The sequence below is a fragment of the Lepidochelys olivacea genome (assembly GCF_965140295.1).
Source record: "Lepidochelys olivacea isolate rLepOli2 genome assembly, chromosome: 7".
Taxonomy (NCBI): domain Eukaryota; kingdom Metazoa; phylum Chordata; order Testudines; family Cheloniidae; genus Lepidochelys; species Lepidochelys olivacea.
In genome coordinates, this window is record NC_140417.1 from 62,816,634 (window position 1) to 62,833,285 (window position 16,652).

The following is a 16,652-nucleotide window of genomic DNA, read 5'->3' on the forward strand; positions in this document are numbered from 1 at the left end:
GCCAAAACGAACCAAGCCTAAATCTCAGATGTACTTCCCAGATATTCAAGCTAGCTTTCTGAGAAGTGAAGAGTTCCCCCCCTCAGTGTGCATTGGGTTCCCTGCTCCACACATGGGCTTAGGGAAAACCGACTAAGCGCTTGGGAGTACAGTCCTCTCTGCTGGATAATTTCTTAATCTTTTTATGTTTTAATATACAAAATCCACTGACACTCCAGGATAAATACTGCCCTCCTGAATACCTGTGCAACTCTTCATGGTGTCAATGGGATTTGTGCACCTGTATCTAAAGTGACCAGAGATGATGTGTGAAAAATCAGGATGGGTGTGTGTAGAGGTAATAGATATAAGAAAAAACCCTGAATATCTGGACTATCCCTATAAAAGTGGGACATCTGGTCACCCTAATATATAATGAGATGGATATATATATATATATATATATATATATATATATATAGATATAGAACTTGCAACATTTGGTCTCCACCTCCCAGAGTTGGAATGGAACCTGTTTGCACACCATAATTCAGTAAAGTAAGGATGTTCACACTGAAGGATGAGATGGTAGGTCTTGCGTGGCCTAGAGTTAGTCTCACACCTGAAACTATTAGCAATCACTTAGTTTAAAATTTTCAGAACATGACCCTTCTAATCATGGATGGATGGGGGGAGGGAGGATAGGTGTTAGGGCTTCATCTCTGCTTTGTCCTAACCATGACTGTTGCTGAGCATTCTTCACACAAGGCAGCGGTCGCAGAGTGAGCCTCGTGCCCCCCTGTTCCATTGGTGACCATGTGCTGCTTATGGCAAATGGTAGCCTACCAGGCACACTGGTGGATGTGAATCTATTCTAAAGAGGTTTTATTTTTGTAGTAAAGAAAGTGGAGCAAATAACTACAAAATCATGCATACAAATCAGTGTTTGATTCAGCATGCTCATTCACTTTTGCAGGCCTGGCTCTTTCACAGAACGAGGTGGGGAAATAGGCATTTTTGCTTGGGAACAAGGGTATGATTACAGACACTTACGTCAAAGGTTCTTGCTCTCCTATTTCTAGTGCCACCTAAAGAGGAAGTGGAAGCAATACATCTCACTGAAGGGACCATCACGTGTCACAAATATTGGGCCTCATCAAAGTGAATTAAGTCCCAGTCAGACCATTGGCAACCAACCATGTGTTAATGCCGCTTATCTGAAAAATTAGCGATCAAATTGGCAAAAGCCAGAGTCTGGATTCTTGAACAGGAACAAGTGCTAAATGTGTTGGATAAAGCATTTACTACACATTATTTTACCAGCTGTAGTAAAATGGTTCTTGGTTTTGATACCTTCATTCTTTGTTTTAATTTTGGCCTCACACCTGGGCTCAGAGTAAAATAAAAAAACAAATCTAAAAATTGAGTTAACTGATTTCTTTTGCTGTATGACTAAGTTATTGCGATTGCAGGGCAGTAGTTGTTAGGATCTTCAATCCTCAGCTGCCTGTGTGTAAAAGTCAAACAAAAAGCAGTAAAGAGTTGGGAAGCTTTTGCTATTCTAAGCCTGCCCATATAGTTTTAGTTTGTCTGTAGATTGTTGGCTTTTTGCAGTTTAATAGTGACCCTTGTGCACAGTTTACATGCTGTTGTCCTGTTTGTGAATTATTTCTAACTTTGTGGTCTTCTAAACACTAAATGTGCCAAAATGCAGGGAAATGTTTTTTGGGAGGTGAGGGCATGGGGAGGGGGGAAGTTCCTATATGAGCCAATGGAGAGAAGAGCTGCTGCTAGATGTGTTTGCAGGTGCAGGAGCTGTGGAAAATCACGCTAGTGTCATAGTGTGTATTTAATTTTTGTGCACTGTGGCATTCGCCATTTCTGAGCAACCTGCTATGCTTGAAATGGACACAAGACTGCCCACATGTAGCTCCTTTCATTCAGGCATCTCTGAGCATTTTAAGAACACTGAGCCTCAAACATCCAGTGGGCTGGTGAAGCTGGGGATAGACTTCAAATGTCCAGCTTGCTACTCTAAGTATTAAAGAACGTTTCCTCCCCAAGAGTGTGAAGCCCAGGGGTTAAAAATGTACCTGTTAGCAGCTGCAGCGGAACCAGTGAGTTGCACCTTAAAATAAGATTTCAGGCTTGCTCGGCTTTCTTCCTGGACTAGTTGCTCAACAGTATGAATTTGGATTGAAAAGTAATAGCTAGGTTTTATGGTCTTGTCTGTATGACTATATCATGCTGACCTGGAGATCTAGGGTGTGCACGGCTTCAGGCAACAGCCGCACCAGGAGCAGGTGCTGAAACTACCGGCAAGAGGCTGCAGGTGTTTTACGTGCTTCTATTCCTGGGTGAACCAGCTTGTGCTTGCTGCAAGGGGTGGAACAGGAATGCTGCTTCATCTCAGAATATGGCAGCGACCCTCAGTGTTTTCTCCATTGATCCATGGACCATAAAGAAGTAAACTGAAGCAGCTGCAATTTCATCTTGGATGTGGGGAGAGGGGAAGTTCTAGAAATATTGACTTAGGTCCTACTTCTGCAAAGCCTCACTGCATGTGCGGGAGGTGGCCCTACTGAAGTCAATAAGCTAACAATGGGACTGCTCGACAGGGCATAAAGTTAGGCACCTGTGTGACGTTATTTGCATGATCTGGGAATTGCACTTTGGAGAATTGCTGTCATCCTGAAAAGTGCTAAGGTGCTTTCTAGAGGCTAAAGCAATAACTTCACCTGCTGTTTAAGAAGATTCTCATACTACTTACCGCTGAACTGCAGCCACCTCTGGGCTAGAAAGGAACTGTAACACTGTACCCAACACATCAGGAGATGAAGAATACAAACCACTTAAAACTATATAGAAAAATTTAGGTAGACAATGTAGTTACATAAATTAGAATTTGGTTAGGATGCCACGGTTACACCCGTTCCCTTAGCTATTTGCCTTATGAAAAGTACAGAGGGATCTTTAAAGACCACAAGTGGTTAGGATTTGTCTCCCTGCCAAACATTTGAGCGTCACCTTTCTTTATGGGCCATATCTATCCATCCATTTTTTAAAAAGCAGAATTTTCCACTCAGATAAACAGGGAACATTGCGCTAAAAATCTGTGGGCCGATGACCATAGCATAAATACTCAATAGCCCCAGAATTCATCAGTTTTAAGAGGTGCACCCAGCCCTGGATCTGTGGGCAGGACCAACAGGCTCAGGTGGTGGTTCATTGCTGAGTTCCTGTGGTACTGCTGGACATTGGGTGATTATTTTACGGCTAACGAGTATATTCAAGCATGTAAAACAATCCAGTACTATACCAATTCTCTTATAAAAGCTCAAAAGCTGGGTGTGCTTCACTGAAGGGATCTAGGCGTGTGACATTCTGCTAGTTACAAACATTGCATCTGCAGCCAAGATTGTTCACGTGAGTTGGGTGAAGGCAGCAACTTGCAAGTAGCTAATGAACTTTATCCCCATAGGTTTCCATAGTAGTGTTGTTAAAAACCAACCATAATCATGTCTTTATTTGATATGTGTATTTTTGCTGTCAGAATCATATTGAAGGCTACATGCAGTGCTTAAGGAATAGATATTACATTGGTTTGGGGTTTTTTTTTGAAGGCATTAAGGCACCTTTCATCTGCCCCCTGCTAAAGCAGCATTTTTTAAGTGGACTAGTCAGTGATTGGTGATGCCCCTGTTGGGGACACTGGGGCATGGCCACTAGGTAACTCGAGGGGATGAAAAAACCATGAGTGTCGATGAAGCCCCCTCACACTAGGCCCAAGTGTCCTTGCCCCCCGCCCCCGGGCCTGGAGGCACTCGCAGCAGCTGTGCGTACTAGGCCCAAGTGTCCTTGGCCCCCCGCCTGGAGGCACTCGCAGCAATTATGCTGAGGATCTGCAACAATATGTTGCAGAGTCAGACTGCCTAAAACTAAACAAGGCCAAACAAGGCAAATATAAAAAACAATGCTAAATAAAGCAGCTTTATATATAGTTTAATAAATAATACAAAAAACAAAAAAACTAGCTGGTAACTGAATTGGCTGGCTAGATAAATACTTAGGGCAGCTTGCTATTAAATAAATATGCTAAAAAAAAAATGTATAAAAGCCTGTGTAACTTCCTGCTCTGTGTGCAGGATTTAAGAGTCTATTCTCCCTGTACCTTGTTTCCAGCTGCAAATAAACTTTTCTGCTTCTCCACCCCGTTGTGATTATTGGGTGACGCACACCGGGTAACAAACCCCCGCTGTTGTTTTGCCTCTCGGCACTGGGTGCCGGCAACAGCCCTATCTTGCATGTTACTCCATGGCTGGGAGCCCCCTCCCTCCCTGAGGTTGATAGGGGTCTGTGTGGGCATGAGTGGACACTTGCACAGATCCGCTTGCAGGATCTGGGCCCAGCTGCGCCCTCCTGGGATTGTGATACTGGGACGGTCGATAGGGCTACACTGCAATTAGACATTCATGGCTGGCCCGTTCCAGCTGATTCGGGCTCAGGGGCTGTTTAGTTGCAGTGTAGATTTCTGGGCTAGAGCTGGGACCCTTTCACCTCAGACATCTACGCTGCAATTAAACAGTCTCTTAGCCAAGCCCAAGTCAGCTGCCCCAGGCCAGCTGTGCATTTTTAGGAGCCATAGCTGATAGCCATACCTAGTAGTGTAGCCATACCTGACGCGGGCATGAGCAGTTGCTTGCACAGAGCCGATTGCAGGTGCAGGGCCTGGCTGCGCACTCTTGGGAATGTGACACACTTTCAAGGCCTGGGAATTGGCCCTTCTTTTTTCAGGAGTAAAGCTGGTTGCTACAAGGTGCGCACACAGCTTTCCAGCTTGGCTGTACGGAGCAATTGTGCCATCTGGTGGTTTCCCCTTTTAGACTCTCCCTCCGGACTATTCTAAAATGCTGAAGCAGCTTCTTTCTTTCTGTGGCACTTTGCTGTTGCTCAGGCACCAGTGCCTTGGTCCGTGAGCGTGTCGAGTTATTTTTAAACAAACATAGTTTGCTTTCAACATAGGTAAGCCAGATCTTGAGTGAGTGGCATCAGTTTTAATATGGCAGGGGAAAAAAATATTACCCTAGCGAACAAACACTTCCTGCAGCTTTAGTCTGGGGACGTTTTCTTTCAGTGCCCATTTCCCCAGGCGTTCACATTACCCCATATTCTTTCTTGGGGAATGCAGGAGACCATGGAGCTCAAGGACACCATCCAACCCGGTAGTTCTGGGCTTGATGCTGTTTGCACAAGCTGATACCTCACCCTGCAAATGTAAGGTCTGGATCTCAATCACTCCATGTACGTGATTGAATCCCTGTGTGTGAAGGGACCCTGCCCACACAGAACTCATTGACGAACTGGGGTTCTGGTTTGGAGTATGCTAAAACGTCTCAGGGACCGTGAAGACATCTTGTTGTGACACTGCATTGCAGATGCGACCTTGTTGCCATCTCTCGTATTTAATTGCAAGCGCCGTGGTGGTTGGTGTTTTGCTTGATGCTCCAGATACTGAAATGAAGAGACTGCAGGAGCATTTCAGCTTTCATTCTAAAGAAGGAAGTGCTAGCCCTCCAGGGGGCGGTGAAAAGCTTGCAAATGTGAAGCGAGTGCACCCTGAAGACTCAGAAACCAGAACACAACATTAATTGCTTTAAAAAGATTTTTAAGCCAGTCTCATGATGGACGGATCCTGTCACCTGAGTTCTGAATGCTTGGGGTTGGCCATACTGCACAACGGACGGCAAGCTCGCTCACGCTCTGATCTATGTGCATCCGGTGCACTACCTCAAAAGTGTGGCATTGCGTCACAACACGACGGCGTTGCAATGGTACTTTGCTGTTGCATTGCCCAGGTCCGGCATGGGCATTGCAACATAAGAACTGACCCTCATCCCAGCACAGCTGTACCTGGTCTCGAAATATTCTCAGCAGTGACCAAGTTAGGTCCTAATCCAACAATCAGCTCCTCAGGGGTGCAAGAGTCTGTCTGCATGAACTGGGATTTTTGATTAGGTAGCAGTGTGTGCTCACTCCCATCACTCAAATGTGTCTTGAGTTTTAAATGGCATGGGCCTACTTCTTTGGGAAATGGGCTATTAATAGCAATTAGCTCCACAGATATAAATATTTTCATTAAAACCACTCTTTACATTCACAAAATGGAAGTGATTACACTAAGTTTTCAAAATTTTGCGCCAAAATTTCCCATAGCCTATTTGGTATTAAGGTCAAATTTGCAAATTTGACCATTTTTAGCATTGCTTTTTTGAATTTGAGCACATTAGGCGGGTTACAATTGACCATGAAAAGCACATGGTGTCATTTCTGGTTTTCTGGTTGGCTGAGGTTATCCCAGGTGGTCAAGGTGGGCGTTAGCAGAAGCCATTCTGACTTCCTTTCTCAACAGGAATGGTTGTGTTTTCTCTGTGTCAGCCAAAAGCTGTCTGCAACAGGGAATGGCTTGTGGCTGGTCATTGGGCCATTGCTTGTGTGGGGACAATTTAACATTGAACCCCATGAAGGGTGTTCAAGATTTTAGGGAGCAGTAGTTCTGCCTTATCACCATGAAAATAGTGAGCTGGATTGTTGGCTGTACATATAGGACATATGGAAGGAGGTGGCAAGTCACTGGTCCTTCCTTGGCAGAAGACAGCACCAGGTAAGGTTGACTGGGTGTCCAGATGGGTCATTAGTGTTTCCAGTGTGACTGAGGAAACTTTTAGGAGAGTGCATTTAACTAACAAGCAATAAACACAGCACTGCTGTGGTTCTAGCTGGCTGTATTCTCTTGGCCTAGTATTTGCAACTGTGTCCTTTCTGTGTGTTTGAGAGAGGCCAAGGGAAATCTGGGAGAGCATTTTGTCTTGCAGTACCTTTCACTTTGAGCTGAGGCTTAAGCTTTTGCAGCACAAGGTCCTCTATAGTTTGGCATTCAAACTGGTTTGCAGCTGGCTTTTACCTATAGTTTGGCTGGAGTTTGTATGTTTTACTTACCCGTTTATTCTACTTCCTAGTGCTAGTTCATAGGCGTGCTCAACGTGTGGAGTCTTGGGAACTAAGTTGGCTTATCTACTGTTACATCACAGCCATAACTATTGTATCCTCATGCACTGAAAGAGAGTGAGGTTCACGCAGCTTCTCCTTACACTAACACTAAGTTTGCCGTATGGGGCCAGATCTTCAAATGAGCTCTGAACCCTCAGTGAGGGCTGAATTCTCAGAATTGCTCTGCTCCAATATGGCACCAAAACACATGGCCAGGTTTTCTAAAAAGTCCAGGTGAAAATCTTGAAAGTCTGGCAAAAATGCCAGGAGGGTGTGGAGTCTTAGCAAAAGTCTGGCCCATTAAAAACACACATGAAATGTGCAGTTTAAGATCTTAGCCACCAGAGGGCGGCCAGTGTAATTTTTCTTCCAATGCTCTTCCCTCCTCCATTTCCACAGTGGTCTCTGCTCAGGCTCCCTGAATTTCTTCCTCAAGCACAGAATCTGAGTGAGAACATAAATACAGCACCTCACCCACCTTAACCAGCAAGCAGATACAGTACAACCATTCTGGATGCCACACTGCTAATGTTTAAGATTTCCCTTCAAAATCACTGTTGCAGCATGTGCTGCTCAGAATCCACCCATGTCATCTGCTCTAGCAGAGCAGGGGGAGTTTGGGATTTGTTTTTTGTTTTTGTTTTTAAATCATAGGATAAAATGAGTGACGTGCATAGCTCCATACCTCACTTGTGGAGTGGATGCTTTGATTTAAGGAGCTGCAGGAAGCAGCCATATAAATCTTGGTTATATTAGGAAATGTCGTTCTTAGTCTGATGAAACTAACCGAGGTCATGTTTGTCAGAGTCATGGCTCTTTCTTCTGTTTCAAAAGTGAGAGAGAGAAAAATGCAATTAGAAACAGTGTTACAGCACTTAAAATGTACATATCCACTCAATGATTTTAGAAGATCCTCCTGGTTGTTAGACACTTGAGCCTCTGATTTGTATCTAAGGAAGAGATTTCTCTGTGTCTGGAATGTGGTCGGTTTTCTTCCTCCCCCTAGTGAAAGCCCAAGGTCTTCCTCTCCACAAACAAAGAAGAATTCCAAGTGGAATGGCTTAATACCCAGAACTAATTAGTTACCAAGAAGTCAGCCAAATGGAAGCCCAAAATGGAGCCACTAAAAAATGCATTTTAAATTCGTATGCCAGCACTTTGGACAAACCTTAGTTCCCCCCATCCCCACTGCAATTCAAAAGTAGGGATGATAAAGCTGAGGTGAAAGCCAGGCGGGAGATCCACGACCAGCAGCAGCCCATGTTCCATCGCAAAGCCATCTCGCACCAAAGCACAAAGCCTTCACCAGGCTTCGTATGAGTAGTTTGGGGGGTTCGACCTAGGGGCTATTCCTAGTTTATCTTTACCGTGACGAGTTGGCCTGCCTTGATTGTGTAAAGCCAGTCGTAAAGTGCCTTTTTAGGGACCTAAAGGCTTTTAAAGGCTGAGGGTCCTGCCTGCATTTTCCAGGACAAGTGTTCAAAATCCATGTCATCTGTGGACTGAATTATGGACAAAGTGGACATGGAGGGGGGACAAGGAGGCTCTTGGCTGGACCCCACTCCAGGATGGGAGACTCTGGAAAAAGATCTGGGGTCATGGTGGATAGTCAGCTCTACATGAGCTCCCAATGCAACACTGTAGCCAAAAGGGCTAATCCAATCCAATAATAATTGGATGCAGAAACGGGAGAATCTTGAATAGGAGCAGAGAAGTTATTTGACCTCTGTATTTGACTGCTGGAATGCTGTATCCAGTTGTGGTGCCCACAGTTCAAGAGAGATGTTGATAAATTGGAGAGAGTTCAGGGAAGAGCCCCAAGAATAATTAAAGGATTAGAAAACTTGCCTTATAGCAATAGACTCAAGAAGCTCAATCTATTTAGCTTAACAAAGAGGAAGGCTAAGGGGTGACTCCATCACAGTCTATACATATCTATTCAGGGGAAAAAACATCAATATTTGATAATGGGCTCGTCAATCTAGCAGACAAGGATACAGCATGATTCAATGGCTGGAAGCTGAAGCTCGACACATTCAGACTGGAGGTAGTTAAAGCAAAGGCCTGTAGAAACATTCTAATTTTCTATTAAACTCTACTGGGCTTTTCCATAGGAGAAGAGGGCAGAGACCTCAAACTGGGAATTCCTGCAATCCAGTGGCCTTCCCTAGTTGGGTTCTGAGGAGTCTCGCCTCTAAACTTCTGAGAGTTTGGGAGAGAAGAATTTCAGCCAGACTGTAAATTCTATGGCACAGGGACCACCAGCGCCTGGCAGCGTTTGGCCCTGATCTCTTCTGTGGCCCTTAGGTGCTATTGTAATACAAATGATGCAGTATTGTTATTACTCTGTATTTATTTCCATTACAGTGGCACTTCGGCCAACCCCCACCAAGATCAGGACCCTATTGTGCTATGTGCTATATAGAGACCTAGTAAGAGACAGTCCCTCTCCCCAAAAGCTTATAATCTAAAGAAGACAGAAAAGAGTGGGAGAGGGAACAGTGGTGAAGTGACTTGCCCAAGGTTACCCAGCAAGTCAATGGCAGTGCTGGGAACAGAGCTGGGTCTCCTGATTCCCAATCCAGTGTCCTATCCATTGGAGCACACTGTCAGGCACGTACATACCTAAGTGCTGATTTTTGTGTCTGTTCCTTCTGATGTCACAGACAATGTGCCTGGCGATTTTAACGGCTAGAGACTCAGATCCAAGAGGTGGGATTTTGGTGTCTGGTAAAGGAACTCCCATTTGAAAGCTGAGCTCCTCATGTGGGTATCTTTCTGCCTGTGGATTTTAGTCAAACTCTTAACACTTTTAACATGCTGCAGGTTGTTATTCTGGTTAATGAACACTACATTATTGTAAGGATATGCTTCACCTAGACATACTATTTGCTGGTAACATCGGTGAAAAGACACATTAACTTGTCTTCTGCAAATCTAATGTTGCAATGTCAAAAAATGTTGCAAGTTTCTGGTGGTCAAAAAATCTCTACCCAACAAAACTCATAAAACCGCTGTAAGAAAAACATGGAATTTCTTTGTTTTTAGTAGGTAAGTAGAAGTAAAATTATGAGCCTTTAAACTAAAACAATAATCTTTTCATGTAGCTTGAGACCCGCTCAATCAATAATCTGTCTGCTAACGCTGGGGAGAATTTTAGTTGTTTTCATAAAATGTTTTAATTATTTAAAATCATAAAATATAAGTAGGCACAATTTGCTTGGAACTCATTAGGGAAATAAATGAATAACAGGAAAAGATAATGTTTGCTTCTGCATTAATTTAAAGCAGTCTACAATATGAAATCTTAATCTGGAAAGCAGTGACTTATCATCAATGTTTACTTTTAATATTTATTCCTATTATATGAAAGTAGCTAGTTATGTGCTTTTCCCTACAGTATTGTGCTGAGGCAAAGAGGTAGATAAATAACTTGTTTGAAATCATACATTAATTTCTGTCTTTTATATGTTATATGTTTGTTCATTTCCTCTTTCAAAGTGGCACCTTTAAAATTATTATGGTAAAACAGGTTATTTAGAACCCACGAGTAGCTGCAAATGCATGGGACCAATTTCCGTGTGATTGGAGTTATGCAGGGGGAATGCTTTGTATTTATACAGTAACTTTCATCCTGAGTTAAATCACAAAAAATGTAAAGTGCTGTACATGCAGCATTAATGAAGTGCAGCTACCTCTGGGGTGGCACACAGCAGGCTAGGGAACAGCTGTGCACAACAAGAGAAGAAACAGAATTTCCACCTTTAGTTCCTCTACTGTTGTAGTGGAAATTTGCCAAACAGCTCTACAGAAGCTTGTGTTTTTACTGTGTCAGGTATGCACCTTCTTGTACTTATGACATAAGCAAGATACTGTGCCATGGATAATGTGAAAACGCGGCAGATTATATTTTACCCTAACTCCTGCATTTAACCTGCTGAGAATTAGATGGTCTGGAACAAATCCAGCATAGCATTTGATTTGGAAGTGAATTCACTGCGTAGTTGATGTTGTCTGATTGTTCAGAGACAAGACAATAAATCTTTCCACCAGTGCTTTGATTTATTCCCCATCTCCCTGTTTTATTAACATGGCCCAGGTTGCAATCTCAGTCCAGATTTACACCAGCATCACTAATTCCATCAAGTCCACGGCCCCCTGATGGGAATCTCAGCCATGTCCACCACTCTTGCGTCTGAAAATCCGGTGAGCACAGACTTTGTCAGTTACTGTCTGATCCTTCCTGCTTGTGATGGGGCTGGAAATCTCATGAAAAGCAGAGGAAATGACAGCAGGTCAGCCGTTCTCCCACAGTGCAGCAGCCACAAAGAGAATGAAAAACAGTGAAAGCAAAAGTCCACTGAACCTTTCTGAGACTGGGTTGGAGCACTGGGGCTTGAGTTCTAACTTCATCTAATCTAACCCAGTTTGCTCATCCGTAGGTTGACACTGGATGCTGCTGTTTATTTATGTAGCTAGAGTGTTGGGGCAAAGAGTGTGCAGGGTAGAGAAAAGCAATCATTTTGGGGGCCCGTGCTTGGAGTTCTGAGCTTGGGACGTGTAGGGTGCCTCATATTAGTTGAGGTTTTTACTTCAGTCACACTGAGGCTGCTTCCTTAAATATACAAGAGTAAGGACCCAGCCCTGCCCCCTGTGACTCAGGTGTTGTGGAAGAGAACATGAGGAACATAGAGCCAGATTCAATAGCCAGGGAAGTCAATGGGAGTTTTGGGCATTGGATGAGCCCCTTACTGGGTCTGTCTAGATTAGGAAGGGAATGTGTTCTAAAATACACCACGGACTACTCCACCTGTCCATTGCAGCTGCAGGCAATAGGGCTGGATTTCTTCCCAGCACTGGAGAGCATGCAAGAGGCACCCCTAGCTAGCAATGCAGTGGCCTGTGTGTCATATCCCCAAGCTGGAGCAAACTGCTGGTTAGATTGACCTGGGCCAGTAACTCGTTCCTATGTATATTACGACTAGCAGCCAAGCTCCTTTTAGCCTAGCAGCAAGGACTACACCCCTGTGTGTCTCCTCTCAGCCTGCCCTGGAGGATCCTGCTGGCTAGGGATTCCAGCAGCAGGTTTCTCTTAGACAGTACTCCATTCATTGCATCATTAGGTGCTCTTTCATTATAAGCTTTCTCACTCTCCCCACTCAATCAGCTTCTATGAGCAGCAGCCCAAATACAACAAAGCAGAAAGTCACGTGATAAACATGTGCAGCCATCAGACAGGCAAAGAACCTGGCAGGCGTTCATTGAATAAAGAGAACACAGCAACCTAACCTAACCTAGCAACCTCAAGCAAATGAGAACTATCTTGCTTCTAAAATCTCCACCCACAGAGCAAATTCCCCCTCTGATATGCACCATTATTCTCAGTCCTGTATGCAGTACTTGGTTCAGCGATATCAGTGCAACGGCTGGATTGTGACGGGCTTAGAAATGGGGCCTGAGAATGAGAGATGCCCAGCGTGGCCTGGAGAGGAGAGTTTTCCTCTAAGGTTTCAGAGTAGCAGCCGTGTTAGTCTGTATCCGCAAAAAGAAAAGGAGTACTTGTGGCACCTTAGAGACTAACCAATTTATTTGAGCATAAGCTTTCGTGAGCTACAGCTCACTTCATCGGATGCATTCAGTGGAAAATACAGTGAGGAGATTTTATATACACAGAGAACATGAAACAATGGGTGTTACCATACACACTGTAACGAGAGTGATCACTTAAGGTGGGCTATTACCAGCAGGAGAGTGGGGTGGGGGGGGCACACCTTTTGTAGTGACAAGAAAGTCTGAGGAACAGAGGGGGGTGGGGGGAGAATAGTTTTACTTTGTGTAATGACCCATCCACTCACAGTCTTTATTCAAGCCTAAGTTAATTGTATCCAGTTAGCAAATTAATTCCAATTAACTTAGGCTTGAATAAAGACTGTGAGTGGATGGGTCATTACACAAAGTAAAACTATTCTCCCCCCACCCCCCTCTTTTCCTCAGACTTTCTTGTCAACTGCTGGAAATGGCCCACCTTGATTATCACTACAAAAGGTGTGCCCCCCCACCCGCTCTCCTGCTGGTAATAGCCCACCTTAAGTGATCACTCTCGTTACAGAGTGTATGGTAACACCCATTGTTTCATGTTCTCTGTGTATATAAAATCTCCTCACTGTATTTTCCACTGAATGCATCCGATGAAGTGAGCTGTAGCTCACGAAAGCTTATGCTCAAATAAATTAGTTAGTCTCTAAGGTGCCACAAGTACTTCTTTCCTCTAAGGTTTGGAGCTGTTGGTTTAGTTCTTTGTCTTTTCCAAGCTGCAGATAATGGTGAGTTTCTAGTGTCCTGTGTCTGGGCACAGCAGAGGGAGCCATAGTGTCCTGCAAAGGGGACCCCAGCTGTGCTGCTGAGACAGATTACTTCACCTTAATTCATTAGTTTGTTAGGTAAAATCTGTAAGACTTTGCCATTCCAGTTCCATTTGTACAGCACCTAGCACAGCGAGGCTCTGACCCTGCTTGGGCCCTCTGGCGTTTATTGCAATACAAGTAATAAAGAGCAGTAATATAGACATTGTGGCACTTTCTTTGGACAGATCCTGCCACCCCAACTCAGCTGAGTAAGGATTGCAGACTTTTTACTCTTGGGTGCCAAACCACAGTCTGCTCTTGTGCCCACTGATGCCAAGGACATAACTCCCTTGACAGCACCGGGCTCTTTGCTTGTGCAATGATGCCCCTGGTTAAGTCATCCATGGGGCCTGAACTCCGGACTTTGTGACCCCAAAACATGCTTCGACTGCCTGAGCTAAAGGATCGGGGTTGTTGCCTTACAGGCAGTAGCAGGCTCTATGCTCCCGCTAGAGGGGGGCAAAAGAACCATGCTTTTCATCTCATAATCAAAGTGCAAATCCCCATTGCCCCCACAAATTCCCCAAAGCTGATTTACCACTTGAATTAAACTACAATTATGTGTTATCAGCAGTCACTTTATAGTAAGGTTGCAGGATTAAATGCAGTTAACTGTGATGAATTCCAGACACATAGGACAGAAGTCTGAAGAGAAGGCCAGGCTCTGAATAACTGGAAGATAGAGTGTAATGTATTCTAAATATTTGATTCAATTAAGCTTCCTTCTGCTCTTTGTTTCAGTTTACAGATGGCTCATCAATCTACAGTTCAGGGACACACCGCTGTTCTTTCTAATGGTAATTATGTGATCAGGATGGAGACAGGTTTGATTAAACACTTGCATGATGTTCTGCATATTTTAAATGGAGCAGCGTCCCGAGCAGAAGCGATACATTGGCCTTGTGCATGCAGATTTAGCCTCATTCACGCAGTAGACCCCATCTGAGCGAAATGAGTGTCTAGTACTGGGGGGGCGCTTTGTGGGTGAAATGAGGTGGTTCCTAGGTTCTAAAGAGAAACTACGGGCTGCTGAGAAGTAGAGCGAGTGGAAAAAACTTCACTTGAAATTATTATTATTATTTTTTTCTTTTTGAACGGCTGGACTAGTAGACAGTCTTTTGAGGAAGGGTCATGGTCCACAAGTCGCACACAAGTCTCTTTTGACTAGTATGTGACAAATCGAATGATGAATGCAGCCAGTAGCAATAAGTACCTAGATAGCTAGAGCTTCACTAGACCAGTTTTGCTGGAAATCTGTAGGATCCTCACAGTAAAGTAAAGGGGGGGGAAAGTCTTATCCTACTCCTCCCTGAGTTGCCCTAGGCACAAATTGAGACCAATGTTCTGGAACAGATGGGTACTGAGGAAATAGTTTCTATCGCAACATGCATGAGACAAGCACCCGTGCCTGCCTGGCTTCTTAGCAGGCCAGAAAGCGCAAGCTGTACAGCAGTGGTCTCCAACCTTTTTATGCCCAAGATCATTTTTTTAATTTAAGGGCAACCCAGGATCTACCCTGCCCCTTCCCCAAAGCCCTGCCCCACTCTCTCCTCCCGCCTGCCCCCCAGGTCGCTTGCTCGCCCCCATCCTCACTCACTTTCACTGGGCTGGGGTTGGGGTTCTGGACGGGGTGCGGGCTCTGGGCTGAGCCTGGGGCAGGGGATTGGAGTGCAAGAGGGGGTGAGGGGTGCAAGGTATGGGAGGGAGTTTGGGTTCAGGAGGGGGCTCCGGGCTGGGGCAGAGTGTTGGGGTACAGGAGGGGATACAGAGTGCTGGCTCTGGGAGGGGGAGGTCAGGGCTGGGGCAGGAGGTTGGGGTAGGGGGTTGGGATGCAGGAGGGAGCATGGGGTGCTGACTCTGGGAGGGGGGGTCAGGGCTGGGGCAGAGTGTTTGGGTGCAGGAGGCGGTACAGGGTGCTGGCTCTGGGATGGGGGCTCAGGGCTGGGGTGTGGCTTCCTGCTGGGCAGCACTTACCTCTGGCAGCTCCTGGTTTATGGTGTAGCATGGCTGCCGCTAAGGCAGGCTCCCAGCCTAGCCCGCCCCACCACGCCACTCCCGGAAGGGGCTAATGTGCCCCTGTGGCCCCTGACGGAGGGTCGGGGGACACATGGCTCTGCACGCTTCCCCCTCTGTAAGCACCACCCCTGCAGCTCTCATTGGCCACAGCTCCCCGTTCCTGGCCAATGGGAGCTGTGGGGGCGGTGCTTGCAGACAGGAGCAGCACACAGAGGGAGACCCCCACCCCTCTGGGGCCGCACTGGCCACTTCCGGGAGCGGTGTGGGGCCAGCGCAGGCAGGAAGCCTGTCTTAGGGGCAGCCCCGCTGCGCCGCCGTAGATAGCAATTGACTGGTTGGTGACCATTGCAGTGTACAAGGGGATACTGTATCAGGTACTGGGCATGAGCAACAATGCTACAGGCTCCATGCTGTTTGAGAAATTGATCTTACAGGGAGCTCACAGCCTGATTACACAGTGCCCATCTCTTGTTTTCTTAAGTCTTCACAACCTTATATGTCACTGGCAGCCATCATTTTGTACCCCCTGCATCCCTGCCACTTGTTCCGTAAGTAAGATAACGAGGAACAGCAGCACGCATCTGGCTATGTCCTCTGCATTGTTTAAATCAGCAACACTAACAAAACTGTAGAGTGGCAATCCTCTAACCAGAGTATGTGTCCGCCTACCTCACCAGTCTCCTGGCAACGCTAATGTTATGCTACCTCCCATTCTCCGCTTTGTTGCGAGCGTGACCCTTTTGCTCTTCTGTCAGTGGCACACAGGTTTCATTGTGCTGGGTTACAGCTGCTTTCCTCTCCTGGTTACTCATGCTGCTTCCTGGCTTCATTTCTAGAGTGATTTACAGGGCCACTCCTAAGAGATGGTAAGCACTGTTAAATCCCCTTCGAGAAAATGAAAGCCAAGGAAAGATGGTCTCTTGGTTAACACGCTGAACCGGGCCTGGAGACATCAGGGCTCCATTCCTGGCAGTGCTACAGATTCCCTGTGGGATCTTGGGTAAATCACTTAATCTTTCACTGCTTCAGTGCCCACCCTTTGTCTGTCTTGCCTGTGTAAATGTAAGCTCTTTACAACGGGGAATGTCTGTGTCTCATAATACAAATAATAGTCATTCAGTGTCTTGAAGGAGTGGGCCCTGAAGGCGATTCCTTCCCTCTCTCACGGTCTCTTACAAAGACAACCTACTGTGGGTTTTTCTTTTT